The 16,540-nt window shown below is 45.2% G+C and overlaps 1 protein-coding gene and 1 pseudogene across 1 annotated transcript in view; one reads left to right on the top strand and one right to left on the bottom strand.

The window, feature by feature from the left end:
• The window catches only part of LOC139056373 (uncharacterized), a 360,115-nt gene that overhangs the window by 91,482 nt on the left and 252,093 nt on the right, over nucleotides 1–16,540 (bottom strand). The gene's annotated exons all lie outside the window — the stretch shown is intronic.
• Nucleotides 7,283–7,433, top strand: LOC135920580 (U2 spliceosomal RNA; annotated as a pseudogene).

The following is a 16,540-nucleotide window of genomic DNA, read 5'->3' as shown; positions in this document are numbered from 1 at the left end:
TATTCACAAGAGGAGGGAGGGTCCAGACGATCGCGATGTCTGACATAAGTATATAGCCGGCAGGATAATGGCGAACGCCTCTTAAGAAGCTTTGTGGATTTGATTTATGGGAAATAATTTAGTTCGCTGCTTTTAGACCCTTGGGGAGTCATGGTGATAACGGTGACAAGGCGCCGTGCGAAGACTAAGCGCGAAATTAAAAAAGCGAGAATTGGTAGAAAATACTTGCCCTATAACTTCAAATTAAAGGAAATCATCATCATCATCATTATCATAATCATCATCAGCACATTTTATGTCCACTACCGGACGAATGCCTGCGATCTCCAATTACTCACGTCCTGCGTCAACCGATTCCAATTACGCCTGCGAATTTCCTAATTTCATCGCCCCACCTAGTCTTAAATACCTAAATTATTTTTTCGCACGGATAAGCGACATAGCTGGAGGGAAGGCAGGGGGAGTGGATGCCTGACGCCTGAAAGTGTAGTACAAAGGAGGTCAAACCGCCAACCCTTCAAACACACATGCTCAATTCGCCGAAAGTACGAAGATGGGACAGCTGTAGCGTGCATAACTACGGGGACCTATCGCTTGTGAACATCCCTAACGTTCGTTACCACTGAACATCCGGGTGCCTAATTTACTGTGCAGAATGCTAGGCCTTGAAGCCCGGCCATTTCAGAGCAAAGAGATGCGAGTGATACGCAGACGAGTACCCTTTATCACACACTTGTCTAGAGCATGGGAGTGGTACTTGCGCCGTCTACTGAAAGTCGCTGGATCAATACAACTGCACCTCATATAAACGGCTACTCACGCTTTCTCCTCTGTGCAGCGAAGATGGCCATTGTATAAATATTTAAAACGTGGTGACCATAATGTGTTTAATTCTAGCTCCGGCAATTGCTTCCGGTACTTGCACTACGAAAAAAGAAAGTGCCAACAACAACGTGGCCTTCCAGATTGGCTTCTGTTACATCGAGAGAACTGTTTTTGGGGATGCGTATTCAACGCCACGAATTGAGAGCCGGGTAGCCCTTTAGCTTTGCATTTTGGCCACTACTGAGGCTCGCCCGACGGAGGCCGGTAGCGCATGCATGATACAGACCGGAGGTTAACGGCGTGACAAGAACGATTATATTTATGACGACGACGACGACGACGATGATGATTATGATGATGATGATGATGATGATGATGATGACGACAACGCTCAGCAGTCGCACGTACCCACAAAGGGGCTTGGCCAAGAGTCTGGTGGCAGAAGATCCCGTAACACAAACAAATACTTTAACGAGGGAAATTAAGTATGGTAAAGGAAATACGACAACAAAAGAAGGGAGAACAGCGTGCAATCGGGCAGCCAGAATAAGTGAAACAAACATATAAAATAGAAATTTAGGAAGGATATATAAAAGACCGCGTTCATAGGAAATTGGGACAATAAATTAATTTCTTTCAGAAGTTTGGGAGGCTGCGACACCACACTGCGACGTGTTGAGTGCTTTTATCGCGTTTGGACTACTTAGTGTCGTAGGAAGCACACGGCTGGCAGCAGTTATGCGGCACTGCTATCTTAATACTGACTGATTGATTAGGCGTGATTACTTCAATGATAAATAAGCAACAAAAATTCACCGACGATTACGATACTGCCTAATGCGAAATTTGAGTGCAGCTCTATGCATATTTCCATTTCGCGTGTCAATACTTTGCATTATTGTTGAATAGGTTTATATTAGGAATTGAACGCGGTAAGTAGCGTGCCTCCTTTCCATACAGACGACGCGTGCTACTCTGGCGCCATATCGTAGCCATCGTCGCCGCACAGCCCGTTTTGCGTGGCACTACGCTTTTCTTCTCACATTTTCGGCCCTCCATCGTCGGAAGATCCTGCCACCAGTGTCAGCGGCGACAGCACCCAAGGGAGCTTCACATCGAGCCTTACTCGTAGCTGCTCGCCATCGCCCCTCGCAGGAACGGTGACACATGTCACACGCTCAGGCACCGCGGACTGACCTCAGCAGCTGACGCCGCGGACGAGCATAGCCCTCCCCACCTCACGCCATCCTGACTCCCCCCCCATGGGAAGCGCACATTAGATTGCTCACGCGGCGGCGGATGCCGTGGCCACCGGCAACTCAGCGCATGCGAAGGCCGTTTCCCCTCCGCTTTTCCTTCACCTTCCGCCTCAGGCCTTCCCTGTACTTTCCTCCTCCACTTTCCTCCTTGCGCGCTCTGCTTTCATCTACCGCTGCGCTACGCGTTCGCTATCATATTTAGCCTGTGCTCGTTCACTTGGTTACGGGGTACAACGTCGCCGCCAAAACACGCCTACGCTCAACGCAGGCACGGGCTCTTCAGAGCTGCGCTCCAAAATAAAATCTACACAGGGTTCGAGTGCCTTCGGCTAAAATGTATTCGTATAGAAGGACCCTTCTCTTCTCACAAAACCAAGGAAGGCTCTAGTGCAGGGGCTTCCCGTTAGGCGAGCGCCGTCAAACTCCTTAGAAGCTTTCTACCTTTCTTGTCCCAAGACATTCACGTAGGTGTCAGGCCACAATAGTTTAGCCCTAAATAACTATGCTGATGCACACGCAGTAGCATAACGTGATAATCCTGTGATTTCTATTTTACCAACACGGCCGTTTTTCGCAGCGTGGTTAAGAAAATTTGCTACTGCAAATAACTTTGTAATTGATTGGGAGTATTCTTCGTTGTCCCCATCTAACTTCCCCGCACCTCAATTTTACTTGGAGCTCTAGTTGATGTTCTACTAGCAAGTCTACAGTTACGGGACTACGTTACCGAGTCACCCCACTGAACGTTTACCACAATAGGTCTGGTCTGGCTCTATCACCCCTGCGCCTTTTTTTTTTTGCTGTGAGAGTGAATCTTTGTAACATTTATTAATCCAAGTAAAATATTGTTAATAGGAACCCTTTCGAAAGCTTGACTTGAATTTGACTCTTCCGGTGGTCCTTTATTTTAGCGCTACCATACCACGGGCTATTGCCACAGGAATGTTCATGGTGCCCACCGCAATTTTCAGCGCGTGACAAAAAGAATATCACGCCTAAATTGCTCTTTTTTAAGGCGAAAGCCTCAAGTCGGTCATTGCACGATGGTAGAAAAAAAAAAGATGTGACGTAGTTGTATGTTACAAGAAAAAACCACGTGACCTTCCCCAAGCGAGCGGCGAGTGGAGAAGGGAACGAGAGGCGGGCGCACACAGAAAAATAGATGTTGTTGCGTCGCTGAAGTCACGTGGTGGTGGTGACGGTTGTGGCGACAGTGGACTGAGAAACGAGAGATACGGCGATGGAGGACGCTCGCCCGGGGCCTAGCGGATTGCGTGGTAGGCCTAGGAAGTGCCCTACGGCCTCGAATGCTCGCCAAGCGAGAAACGAGGTGCGACGTGGGAAGTGGCGGGAGCAAGGTGTTTCACCGTGAACGCTACTTTCCCCTGCTCAGAGGATGCAACGTAATTGTGTTCGGCTTGTGTTACATACACATTTATAACACAGGCGACAAGCATGCTGCACCTTTAGGTAGTGCATTAAGTGCTCGAATGTGCCGTTGAGGAGGACGACCTAAAGCGCGACACGTGTACTTCACACTGCGGCTCGTTATGTCTTGCAAGAAGTCTGACCCCTTCGATCGTATAACCATTACCCAGTGTGCAGCAGGCAATCGGCTTCACGTGTTACATGAGGGAAACGTGCTGTCGAACTTTTCATGATCACACACACTTATTTGGTGTAATATTTACTTGCTTTAGCCTCCATACCTGTAAGAGTTGACAATGAATTTCACAATTACAAGTTAATCATTTCATTTCAATTCACTTTGCTCTAAAAAAAAAAGAACATTCTTAACCCTTGCAGCGACCGGTTCATGGCCGATCCCACCGTGTGGATTGCATTCATTTAACCGACGCACAACCAACCGAACATGTATCATTGGCCTTATCTCGTGAACCCCCAAAAGACAGTCCCTGGAGGGTCTGCAGCGTTTGAGGCGCCAACGTCTACAATTCTCATATAAGTCTGTATAATACATGAACTTTTAGAAGCACTTACTGTCAAGTAAATATTTTTTTCAAATACTTTCCTGCGCACATTCGCGAGCTGTGCACTGTTCAGATCGTGAAACCACATCACGCAGTGCCACCCGGGCACAGACCAAATATGCAATCGGTGAGGATATCATGGCAAATATTTTTTTATGGCATTTGGAAAAACAACGTTTAAGTGTGCCCACGGCCAGCACTTCTCACAATATTCCGAGGCTTCAAACTGTGAAGCATTTCCTCATTGGATGCGTATACTTGAGGAAGGATGGCCAGACCTGAAGCTTCGTGGTAAAAAACAAAATGACCCGGAAGTTTGTAAATATGACATTGAAAAGTGGAAGAAAGTGGCTCATCAAAAAAGTGCCATTCCACAATGATATCGGGCGCAGCTGGTAAAAGAAGCGGTAATCCTCACGAATTCGAAAGCAGCCGTGTGGCTGTGGAAGTGGCGAGCGCAGCAAAGTTTTCTTGAAGCTATCTGATGCAGATCCGCGTGCTCTTCTTTAGCTCTGGTGTTTGGGTGAAGTGCTTTTTTTGTGTCAACGAAATTTATAGTCTTTTTTTATTGCGGAGAGACCGAAGCGACCATTGAGGAAATGTATGCGCACTTTTTTATACATTAGCAGCAACAGTATCCCATCGCATTGCGGTAATATAGCTTCAAAAAAATCCCGAGAGTGAATTGAAAATCCAGCAAATGTTTAGGCAAGAAATGTATATGTGACTGCAGCTGCATATGAGAAGACATAACTGCACAGGCCATGTGGCTCCGGAGACGAAGTCGTATTATATTTTCTTTGTCTGTCTGTCTGCAGTTACGAAACATGATGATGATAATAATAATAAACATAATTATACGACCTGCAATAGGTGGCACGAAAACTGCAAGAAGTGCGCAGTGATCGCGGTTTATATGTATTATTGCGGGTTTAATTGGGTTCTTTCTGTTCTATCTTTGCCATGCATGGCGTCGCGTGTTCTTCCCACGAGGAGCTTGCTCCATATATGTTGGACTGTGAAATATACAAAAGGAAGAGGGATAGAGAGAGAGAGAAACAGTTAAAATTTGCGCAGAAACTTCACTGAGTGTAGTGTTAGTATGCGTTAGCATTGTGCCACTTGCTCACCTCCACGCAGCCCGGTGTCGTGATAAATGTAATGAAACTTGATCCGACCAGTACAAACGGCAGCACTGTGGCGACGCAAACCGCAGCCGACGGCGGCGCGAGGTGAATTGATTGACGCAAGCAAAGTACTGCAGGTGGCGGTGCCATGTGCGCTGATGATGTTACGATGATTATAAGCCGTTATGGCTCTTTAGCGCCTTATCCATCCGCGTCGACCCATTATAGACCATGATCAACCGCACTTCGGCGGCGGCTGCGTCTGGTGCCGCCTCGAGGGCTGTATCATAGGCATTATCTTGAAAGCGATCTACGAAGGAGACAGAGCGCCGACTGCTAAAAGCTTCGTGTGTTCCCTGTTCTCCCTGCGTAGCTCGCGTTGAAGTGAGAGACAGCACGGAGGTGAATTCGCTCGCTGCTGCGTGCGCTATCTTGATAGCGATCGTCTTACCGGACGGACGGACGGTTTCTCTCGTTGAGTAAGCACAGAAATTCTTGCGCGTTTAAAACAAATCGGATGGCTGTTTGATGATGACACCTGATAACACGAACATAAACAAACGTAAGTTATCCTTACATAGAAACAAGTCTGTTTACAGCTGCGGTTGAAAAAAATGCAGACTCGAATAACATTGATTCAGCACTTAATTGACATTACTAGTCATTCAAGTAAAGACGCCGAATGCACATAACAAAAATAACTTACAGGAAATATTGCTTCGCAAGACCAAAATACCATCGTAGAAAAACTGAAAATGGAAGAATGTTTTTGACAGTGTGATTTCTGAAGCTCAAAGCAAAAAATTCTTGCAAGAAATAGTTTTAAGGTAACAGAGAAACTGACTCCTGAGTATGGTAAGAGACAGCGTTGATTTTCAGGCGAGGGTAACCTATTAAATAATAAAATTTGGTTCAGGCACTGAAGCTAGAACAGTATCACGAATGCGATCGCTGTGGGTAGTCTTCTTAGTGTTTAAGGTACAATTAACACATCAACATCATTAGTAATTTTTTCTAAAAGAAAGAAGGTGTTGTTTCGGTTTATTAACATAATTTAATATTGTTATGTGACAGGAAACGCGTAGGGAAGGACTTAAATAAAAAACCAATGGAAAAATTTTACGCTTAGCAAGAAATAATTTGCTAGCGAAACATACGGACACAACAAACGTAGGCAACAGGCTATGGAAAATATTAAAATTATGTGGGCATGCTATATATGCAAAGAAAAAAAAAAGAGATCTGATAAACTTCCCTTTAAACCTCTACCTCACACCCACGGCTTATAGTCTTTTTATTGCGTTTTTAGAGAATTTTATATTTGTGGATAGTAAATACGCCCACTACAGAGGACAACCGCAAGCTGCGGCGATACGTCACAGGATGCATGTTAAGAAAATAAACACATGGAGACGAGGAAATACAATAAAATAAGAGATTACTTTCACAAAAAATGTCTTGTTCATAGAAAGCAAACTTTTTACAAGGAACAATATGCTATTCAGAATGAAGATGATAAAAAAGTGTTAATAATTTTCCATGGGATGTTCTATCTACCCCAATTTCGAGCGAATAAGGAAACTGCGTTTGCAAATAAAACTCAGTGCACTTCCACTCTGTGAAGGACGACAAGCGAAGCCGTGAATGTTGGCTCCTTACTGGCGAACTGCACCTCCGCAGCGGGTCGGCCCGGCATTGCACTATCTTCGGGATCGACCCACGTATGGCGAGTGCTTAACGCCTGCTTCACCTCCGCCGCGTGTAGGCCCGGTGTTGCCCGATCTTCGGGATTTTGTGTCTACACACGGACATCATCCTGCGGGAACTAGCCCTTAACAGCTTCGCTGTAGAATTCAGTGCAGTTCCACTCTGCGAAGGCGAATGACCAGCGAAGCTGTGTATGAGGGCTCCTTAATGGCGAACTGTCCATTGCGGTGCGTCAAACGCCGTATGCACATAAATGGAAGGCGAGGCGCGTCTAGTCTTCTCCACAATGTTGAGCCCCGGAAGATGATGAGGAACAGGGGGGGGAGGGGGGGGGACGTATACATACCCATGTATTGTTGCAAAACGCTGCACGACACCTTTTACTGACGAATCCATGCACGCAGAACAGACACGACCTAAGATATTAAACAAATTTTTGCAACTTGGCGGAAGGCTTAAAGCCTGCTTCACCTCCGCCGCGGGTCGGCCCTGAATTGCACTATATCGGAATCGGCCCACGTATGGGGGAAAATTCTCGATCTACATGTCTCGATAGACGCACGCAATTTTTTCCAGAACCTAGCCACATACAACTTAGCTGTAAAAAGTAATTACCTTTAAGTTCTTCCACACCTTCTGTGTCGGTGATCTTACTTCGACGGTAAATGAAAACTTTTGGGAGCTGTAGTCCCAGCTGGTGGGATGACAGATCACTCTTGGAAGAAATGTGCCTGGGGTCTTCGTCAGGTATTTTTTTTCATTTACAAGAGCCACAAAAGCCATACTACACTCCTTAAGCAAAACTGGATGGCTCTACCGCCTGTGAAGATGCATCAACCAACGTTAGCATGCGAGTATACCTACACTGACTAGCACTTTATCTTTATTTCCGCCTTTTCCCCTTCCCTAAGTGTAGGGTAGACGACCTACTGTAGCCTTGGTCAACCGTTCCACTTTCCCTTTATTCTCTATTCCTCTCTCTTGTTTTATTATTTCTGTGTTGCTCTCTATCAGACTGTTGCGAAAAACGTGACAACGGACGTGACCTTTCTGCAAACAGAACATCGCTCACCATAAGAGCCGTGGAACGTCAACATTGGGCAACTAGTCAGACTACGAACATTGCTTTAACTTCTTGAAGCTCGAACAAAACCAGGCACTTCACAAATGTTCACTGAGCGCTCTCTATTGTGCCGTCGTTCGAATACCGCTGACAGAAGATTTATTTGCACAATAGACAGTACCCAGTCGTCCTCGCTGACTTTCTTGTCACAAGTTTTCATTGCCTCCAGCGTTATTTGTAGCGCCAGTTGAGCCAAAAGTTTCAGCAGACAATGAAGGGAAAGGAGTCTCAGACGCCCGTCTCGCAGATAACAGTGCGAGGTCACACTGCCTGAAACACTGGAGTTACGCAATCGACATAAAACCAGAGAGAAGCGACTGAAGCGCAACTCGGCCAAGAGATGAGTTACGGTGTTCAGCTTTGGACTCCACTAGCAAAAATGAATGAAATAATGAAAAACAAAACAAAATTCAAGGAGAACCCTCGATGAGTGCCTTACTGGCGTATCAACAAAACAATTTTGTCGCAATGATCGAACTTGTCACAAAGGTTCGTCTCGCCGAGGCAGCTCACATCAAACAGAAAGTTTACTTCAAAAGCCCAACACAAGAGGACACCTAGGTGCCACTATCTAGATGCGAAGTTCAAGTCCTGACGGGGGAGTCAAGAAAAATAAAGTTCTTATCACGATGACCAATGACTTTTTTGAGTCAATAAACTTGAGATTCTCGTGCCAAAACCACAATCTCATTACGAGGTGCGCCGTTTGGGGGAACTTCGAAATAATTTTGACTATCTAGAGTTCTTTTTTTTAATGAGCACCAAATGCATTGCAAATGAGCATTTCTTTTTTCATTCGGTTCCGATCAGAATGCGGTCACCGTGGCCGTCATAGGTAAGATGAAACCCTTGACCAGGATCTCAGCAGTGCAATAACCACTGAGGTACTGAAGCGGTTCTTCCCAATTCTGTTGGCTAAAGCAAGACTGGATTTGTAGAAAGACGAAGAAGAGCTTTGTTGTTGGCAAAACAAATTTACGCACAAAAACACTTCTATTAGAAGCAGAGGCAGCGTTACGAAAGGAACATTGAGAGAACAGGTGCGCTCAGGTATACTGCGATCGCAAGCAAAAATTTAAAACCCCTGGGTGCGGCGAACAAATGAAGTTTCTTGAAAATTCATAGCGTACACGTGTAGTTCATAACGAAGTAGCCCAACGCACGTGTTCTACCGACGTAGTACATGTTCCAACTCCAGACTGTGCCTTTCCTTGCAAAAAATAATAATGAAAGGTTTCACTGCTGCTGTGTTCTCTCGATACTTTTGCTTACAGAGAGCAATAGAAAAGATATAAAAGAAAGAACCACAGGGCGCTCACATAAAGTATCTTTTATTTTTCAAAAGTGTCAAAGCAGAAAGCAGACCTGTATTCACAATGAGTTCACCTCTGTCAGTCGACCTGCTGTGTTGGCGAGGTAGCTTTGAACAACAGTGTGAATTTGTCGTGCCAGACATACCACACTCTTTTCGGTGGTTCAATACAGTAGCTAGCCACACACTCTGGCGCCTTGCGAAAGGAACGAAATTCAAGAAATGTCTGACGGGCGGCGCATTAAGCAACAGCTGATGGCAGAGGGCGTTCACTTCAGCACTCTTCTATGTGCGACGTTCACATGGGACTTTTAGGTATTTTCATTTGCAACTTGCTTTTACAAGTTCTGTAGCACTGGTAGCAATACAAAACAAAGAAAAACTCTCTAGGATAAACTAGAATGTTAAGAAAAAATACATCAAAGCGGATATTGACGCCGGTGTGCTTTCGAAAGAAATTCAGGATTTTAAAAGGTGAATCGTTGCTAGGACAATTGCAAATTACGCTGCTGAATTAGTACGCCGCTTCGACAGCTTGTTATTGTTTATGTAGAGGGAGTAGGGGTGGCCTTTGTATTCCGGGAGTGGGCTCCTGCTGTGACGTCAACAAATGGAAATCGGCCCGTTGTTTACTCTCCCTACCCACACCACATTTCACGACATTTGTTGGTATTTATAAACGGCGAAGCTGCTTGTAGGTTTGCGCTGGCTGCTCCGTTGTTTGCTTGTTTTACGCTAAAAGCTTAAATTACGAAATAAGCCCGTTAGAGCGCTTGTTGCAGACCCTCGCTATTAAAAGGAAGCAATGCACGTCAGCGTCTCCATGTCTTTTTTACCGTCAAATATACAGATATTCCTCCCACTGAGGGTCCCGATGGACGGTTCAAGAGAGAATTCCTTGACCGTGAGTGCAGCCACAGCTGCAAGGTATGTGATAGACTGGTTTGATCACAACCTCAGGCACTGGCTACTCACACCTCCCGGAGAGCATGGGTTTATTTGCGTGTAGTAAAACTTTTTGTGTGGCCGTGTACTGTTTTCAAGCACTTTCGGCACGTTTACGACCTCGGCTTGCTACTTAAGATGAAGTGCTTGAGTTAACTTAGGTGAAAAGTAAACAAAATAAAAGTGTCCGGACACTTCTTACCTCGAGCCCAGCAGCTACCATTACATGTCGCTGGCTTCCTCTCACGCAGCCAGGCGGCCCCCATTCCCACGCTCTACACAAATGTCACGCCGACTGTACTGCTCTGTACCTGTGATCGGTCATGATTCGGTGGTGCTCATAATACATAGTGTGCAACACTGCCAAGGCTACGGAGCGTAATATTTCAGCTACGTGGCGTTCGCATATCTTTAACATTTGTCCCAAGTTAAGTGAAACACGCGGCATGTTGACTTATTCCCGATTCCCTATTACCGAGGCAGTCTTTGTTAAGCGGGATCAAGCAGTATCAGCGCAACGTAAGTGGCCTTGTCCTGCATTTCACTTTGGGTTTCCCGCGATTACATCTAAAGCACAGGTCAAGAGTCTGGGTTGTTTGTATTGGCTCGTTTCTGGCCGTCCCACGCGCTGCCTGCAGCTGACTAGACCAATATATGTCCCTCATTAGGACGACTGCAAAGCAGCCGTGCTGTTTTGCGTGGTGCACTGGTCGGAGTAAAAGAGCACGGTTGCTCAATAACGTTCGCGCATTCTGAAAGAAAGCTTGCGTGGGCAGCAAAGTTGTTTGTTGTGTTTTCTCTTCTTTGCTTAACACATCGGCTGCTCTAGTGGGCAGTGGTGGAAGAGACAGAAGCGAACTTAGCGGTTTACCAAGGAAGGCTTGACGCTCGGGCGTCTAGTGTGATTTAATATGCGTATATTGCTTTCTTGCCTTCCTGCCATTGCTGGCGTCGTCAGCGTGACGTCAGTGTGAGCGTCAGTGCTGTATTCGTTGTTGTTATTGCTGCCATGATTTCATCATCGTCTATAACCTTGTCATGGACATCCGACCAATTTACGCCGTTTTCAAAGGACTTCGAGGCTGGCTCTCTGTAACATTTGCATGACATGTTTTTGGCCATCTCTTAGTGACTTCCGTCAGGACTAGTAAACATTTATTACCTTTGGTAAGTCCTGTGGGCTTGACTTGTTTGTTTCTATTTTTATTTCTATTTTGCTTAGTTTTCGCCTACGTTAACTCAAGCCACTCATCCTAAGTAGCAAGCTCTTGCATACACTGAGCTATTAGCTCCCGCTAAATATTTTGTGCTTTCTCTCTCCCAATTGCCACTAATGTGCGTTGGCTCGTTGTTCTTCAAAGGCATTTAATTTGTTACAGTCAGTGATTCCCCAACAGGCCCCCTAGGTGCGTGTGGGGGGGTGAACCACCTCCTTGTTTTTCTGAAGGTAGCCCCTCAATACGTTAATACTGTTTTTTACACGCAACGGGGCATCTTGTTGGGGAATAGCGTCGAAAAAAGGGCACGTACGTGAATGGACACATCGTTCACAGCTGGCTTGTGGTGGAAGAAACCACCACTATCACATCATTAGTAGGAAGCAAAGATAGAGGCTCCCATATTGGTTTATATTTCTTTCACTAGTTTAGTTATCGAGTGAATTATTGGGATGTGCAATGTGCCTGTGCTTGAACAATATTGAACAATATTGAACAAATTGTTGTGTGTAGCAACTGTAACTACACATCTAGATGTGTCAGTGTCATGCATATAGTCATCATCATCATCATCAGCCTGGTTGCGCCCACGGCAGGGCAGAGGCCTCTCCCATACTTCTCCAACTATCCCGGTCATGTATTAATTGTGGCCATATTGTCCCTGGAAACTTCTTAATCTTATCCGCCCACCTAACTTTCTGCCACTCCCTGCTACGCTTCCCTTCCCTTGAAATCCAGTCCGTAATCCTTAATGATTATCGTTTATCTTCCCTCCTCATTACATGTCCTGCCCAAGCCCATTTCATTTTCTTGATTTCAACTAAGATGTCATTAACTCGCGTTTGCTCCCTCACGCAATCTGCTCTTTTCTGATCCCTTAACGTTACGCCTATCATTCTTCTTTCCGTAGCTCGTTGCGTCGTCCCCAATTTAAGTAGAACCCTTGTCATAAGCCTCCAGGTTTCTGCCCGTACGTGAGTACTGGTAAGACAGCTATTATACACTTTTCTCTGGAGGGATAATGGCAACCTGCTGTTTATGATCTGGGAATGCCTGCCAAACGCACCCCAGCCCATTCTTATCCTTCTGATTATTTCAGTCGCGTGATCCGGATCCGCGATCACTACGTGCCCTAAGTAGATGTATTCCCTTAGCACTTCCAGTGCCTCGCTACCTATCTTAAACTGCTGTTCTATTCCGAGACTGTTAAACATTACTTTAGTTTTCTAGCATATCATCGTTGCTGATATCAAATATCTTATATACACCTTCCACATGTGTGTACAGTGTCGAACATGGATTCGACTTCACAGTATTTATGTAGAGAGCGTATGTTACCTAGTATTTGTTCTGTAGTTTCGCCGGTTTGTAAATACAAGTTTAGTTTTTATGTAAAGTTATGTAATTATTCGCAGTTCTTGTGATGGGGGTTTAGAGGCCAACCCCTAATGCCATTCCCTGAGGAAAGCCCTGCACACAATGTTCGGTCCAACATGCCTTTTGTCATCAGTGTCGACGAGGCAGAACTGTTTGCTATAGAGTTTGGCCATGAAGTTACCCTCTTCAAGCTTCTTATTATAATTTCTTTGGATCTGTCTCTGGCATGGCTGAAAAAGCTGCGCTTCCTCGTGAAGTCAGTTTCCCTCCAGGGACCTGTCTTTCTGTTTTCCATTTCCAATTGCTGATTCACCTTCTTCGAACCGGCGAACTGTCTTAGTTCGAAGTTACTTTCTTAGAGAAGGTGCCTCGACACAGAAGATACAATAATTCAAGCCTAGCTTTGTCTTCATAGACATAAAGAAAGCTTTGTGCAGCTTTAGCAGAGTTAAAACCTATCAATGGAATCCGGACACAAAAGAGCAAGGACGGAAATGTACCGCTGGTCCGACAGCGCACCTTAAAATGGCTAGAGCGACTGAAAAGTTGCTCTCTTTTGGAGGAATAGTTAGATTCGTTGCTTTAGTTTTTTCTCTTTCGCACTGAACGCACGGTTTTGAGTTTACAATCTTGAAGCTTCCCAAAACGCTCTCTCTGTGATTTCTTGTAGTATCGATGCGGAGTCTTTTTCAGTGGAGTTTAGAACGGCAGCCTTGGAAGTGAAGTGAAGTGAAGAGTGTCATGTTTCCATAGGACAACGGTAAAACATACGGTTTTAGTGCCATAGAGTGTTTTTATTTTCGATTTCATACATAACCTGCAACACTTCCAAGGCTGCGGAACGTAATAGGGCGCTGCTTATGACGAGAAAAAGTTGTGCAATACGCTGCTCAAAGCAACAAAATTTAAAATATGGTGAACACAGGAATAAGTTAGGATATTGCGACTTTTTTGTTGGGAGACGAAGTGATGCACGTTTAAAGCTCCAATATTGGAAGCCTGTTGCTTTCTATAAGCGTCTTATAGTTCGCATCAGCTTTTTCGCCAACCGGACAGCCGACACTAAGAAAATGGCATCTCCCGCTTCACCGGGAAGTGCATCGACTCATGGCTTGTTTTCTAAGATGCGTTCAGTGAAGTTATCAAAGCAATGCAAGCAACTTATTGTGAAATTCTATGCAGCGAGAAGGACACGCTTCGCGGAGAAGACGGCACGCGAGATTCTTGATATCGGGAGCGCTGATACGGGAGTGTTCGCTCGCACTGTCGCGAAGTAAAAGATGGAATGCCTCTCCAGCTGGCTGACCTCACCGAAGAAGAGGCCTCGCAAAGCGACTCTATCAAGCCCTCGTTCCGTAAAGCACGACAGTTTTAAGTTACACACTCTTGGCAGATACGATGGTACATCGTACGTACGCCGAAAAAGAACTTCCAACTTTTGAGAAAGTTCTACAAGCGGTTAACGAGGACGACGACCTGCCGCAGTTCAGCAAGACGACGTCGTGGAGGCTGTTGCATGACATAGGCTTCATATTTGACAAAAAGAAACGAGAGCTGGTGCCCGCCGAGCGCGACGACATCACTGCCAAGCGTCGGATGCACTTGAGAGCCATCAAGGAATTCCGGAAGCAGGGCAGGTACGCAAGACGCTGTGCATATTAGCGAATTAAATGATGAGCTCAATTTACTACGTTTTCGTGGCGCTTTGAAGTTAGAAGACAGAACGTTTAGTCACTGTAATGATTGTCATGCAGCAATAAGTGCGTTAGTTCGCGTTTCATTTGCTGTTTACGCGCCGGCACGCCGCCATGTTTTAGGTGCTTTGTAGTTGTAAACAAGATTTCAGGTAGGTTATGGACATATATGCTTGTCCCATTTTTGCGCAGGACAATAATTTACCTGGACGAAACGTGGGTGAATGCTGGCCATATCAAGAAGAAAGTATGTCAACACAGCCCAGTGTAGTTGCCTAACGACGCCTTCATGAGGGGCCTAACAGAGCCCCTCCGGAAAAGGAGTTCACCTAATTATTGTGGAAGAGAAACCAGAAACACTGGATTCGTTAAAGATGCAGCAGACTTTCCAGGGCCTAGATGGGCAGTAATGTGGACTACAATTCGGACATGGACAGCAGGTATACCTCAGGCACTGTTTGTATGCCAAAACTGTTGCCCAACATTTCCGCCAACAGCGTCATTGTTATGGACAATACTTCCTATCACAGTGTCACTCAAGAAAAAGTGCCCATAGCGTCGACACGAAAAGGTGACATCCAAGCGTGGCTTACAAGGCAGGAAATTACTTGGAGCTAAGATAAGGCTCGTGCCGAACTGTTCGAACTTTCAAAGAGAGTGAGCGCATTCAACGCTGGCACTGTACCGTGTAGACACCACTGCTGCTCATCACAGTCATGATGTGTTCTGACTGCCTCCATACCACTGTGAATTCAATGCAACTGAGAATGTATGGGGTATAGTGAAAGGGGGATTGGGTTGGAAGGGGCACGTAACCATGAGAAACAATGAGTTTACTTTGGCACACGTTGAACAGCTTTCGCCAGAGGCACTGGTATCAGAAAGGCAACAAATGTGGACAAACTGTTGCGTTTTTTTTTACCGTGTTGAAGATGAGGCCTGGAAATGTTACGCGATTAAAGATAGTCACATCAAGCCGGTCAGTTTTAACGCTGGTGGTTCAAGTGACTCTTCTGACGAGTTTAACTCAGCATTTTGCAGTATCGATGAGCTTGCTGAGGTATTTTTCTTTCTAATTAGCATAGGTCAAGCAGTTGTCACAAGTGTTCTACTGCATGTATATTGCAGAAAAATAAACTCGTGTGTTGATTTTCAACAAAGACGCAATTCCTTTTTTCATAACCCACCACATTCTTTATGCGCATGTTTACAATTCTAGCCAGCGTATATAGCGGAGTCCATTCGCATTACTTTTGTAATTTCTTGACTGAGTAATGAACCGCAATGACCTTACATCCACCAAAAATTCATGCAGTAATTTTATTTCATGGTGGTAACACGTGGGATAAAAAGACAGAAAATAATTATTTTGCGTGCGCTTACTCTTCCTTTAGCAATTCATTATTCATGTCCTTTCTCTCGCACAGCTCCTTCGAGGAACGAGAAGAAAGAGGGCTAACCGAGGGGCCCAATTTTTATTAATCGTATCATTGAAGCCAACAAACAAAGACACCAAGGACAAGATAGGGAAAATTATCTGTACTTTCTAATTGAATTAAAGAAATTAGAAAGTACAGATAATTTTCCCTATGTTGTCCTTGGTGTCTTTGTTGGCTTCAATCATAAATTAATGTCCATGAAAGTGGATGAAAAAACAAGTTGCCGCAGGAGGGGAACCATCCCATGTCCTCGCATTACGCGTGCGATGCTCTAATTTCCCCTGTGTTGTTCTTGGTGTCTTTGTTTGTTAGCTCCTTCGAGGAGTACTTCATCGAGAGAAGGACAAACAAAAACCATGCACTTGAACTTCCTTTCTTTATTGGAAAAGCCTCACCCGCATACAAGTTTGAGCCTTTGTCACGGAGCTGCAGAGCCAACGCACAAGTCGTAACGCTGGTTTGCAAGCTCATTTAATAAAACCTTTATAAGGGTGCTAGCTGATTTCAGAGTTTCACGTTCATGG

Source organism: Dermacentor albipictus, chromosome 2, assembly GCF_038994185.2.
Source record: "Dermacentor albipictus isolate Rhodes 1998 colony chromosome 2, USDA_Dalb.pri_finalv2, whole genome shotgun sequence".
Lineage (NCBI taxonomy): Eukaryota > Metazoa > Arthropoda > Arachnida > Ixodida > Ixodidae > Dermacentor > Dermacentor albipictus.
The sequence above is the reverse complement of the archived record's forward strand: the minus strand, read 5'-3'. Positions and strand labels throughout refer to the sequence as shown.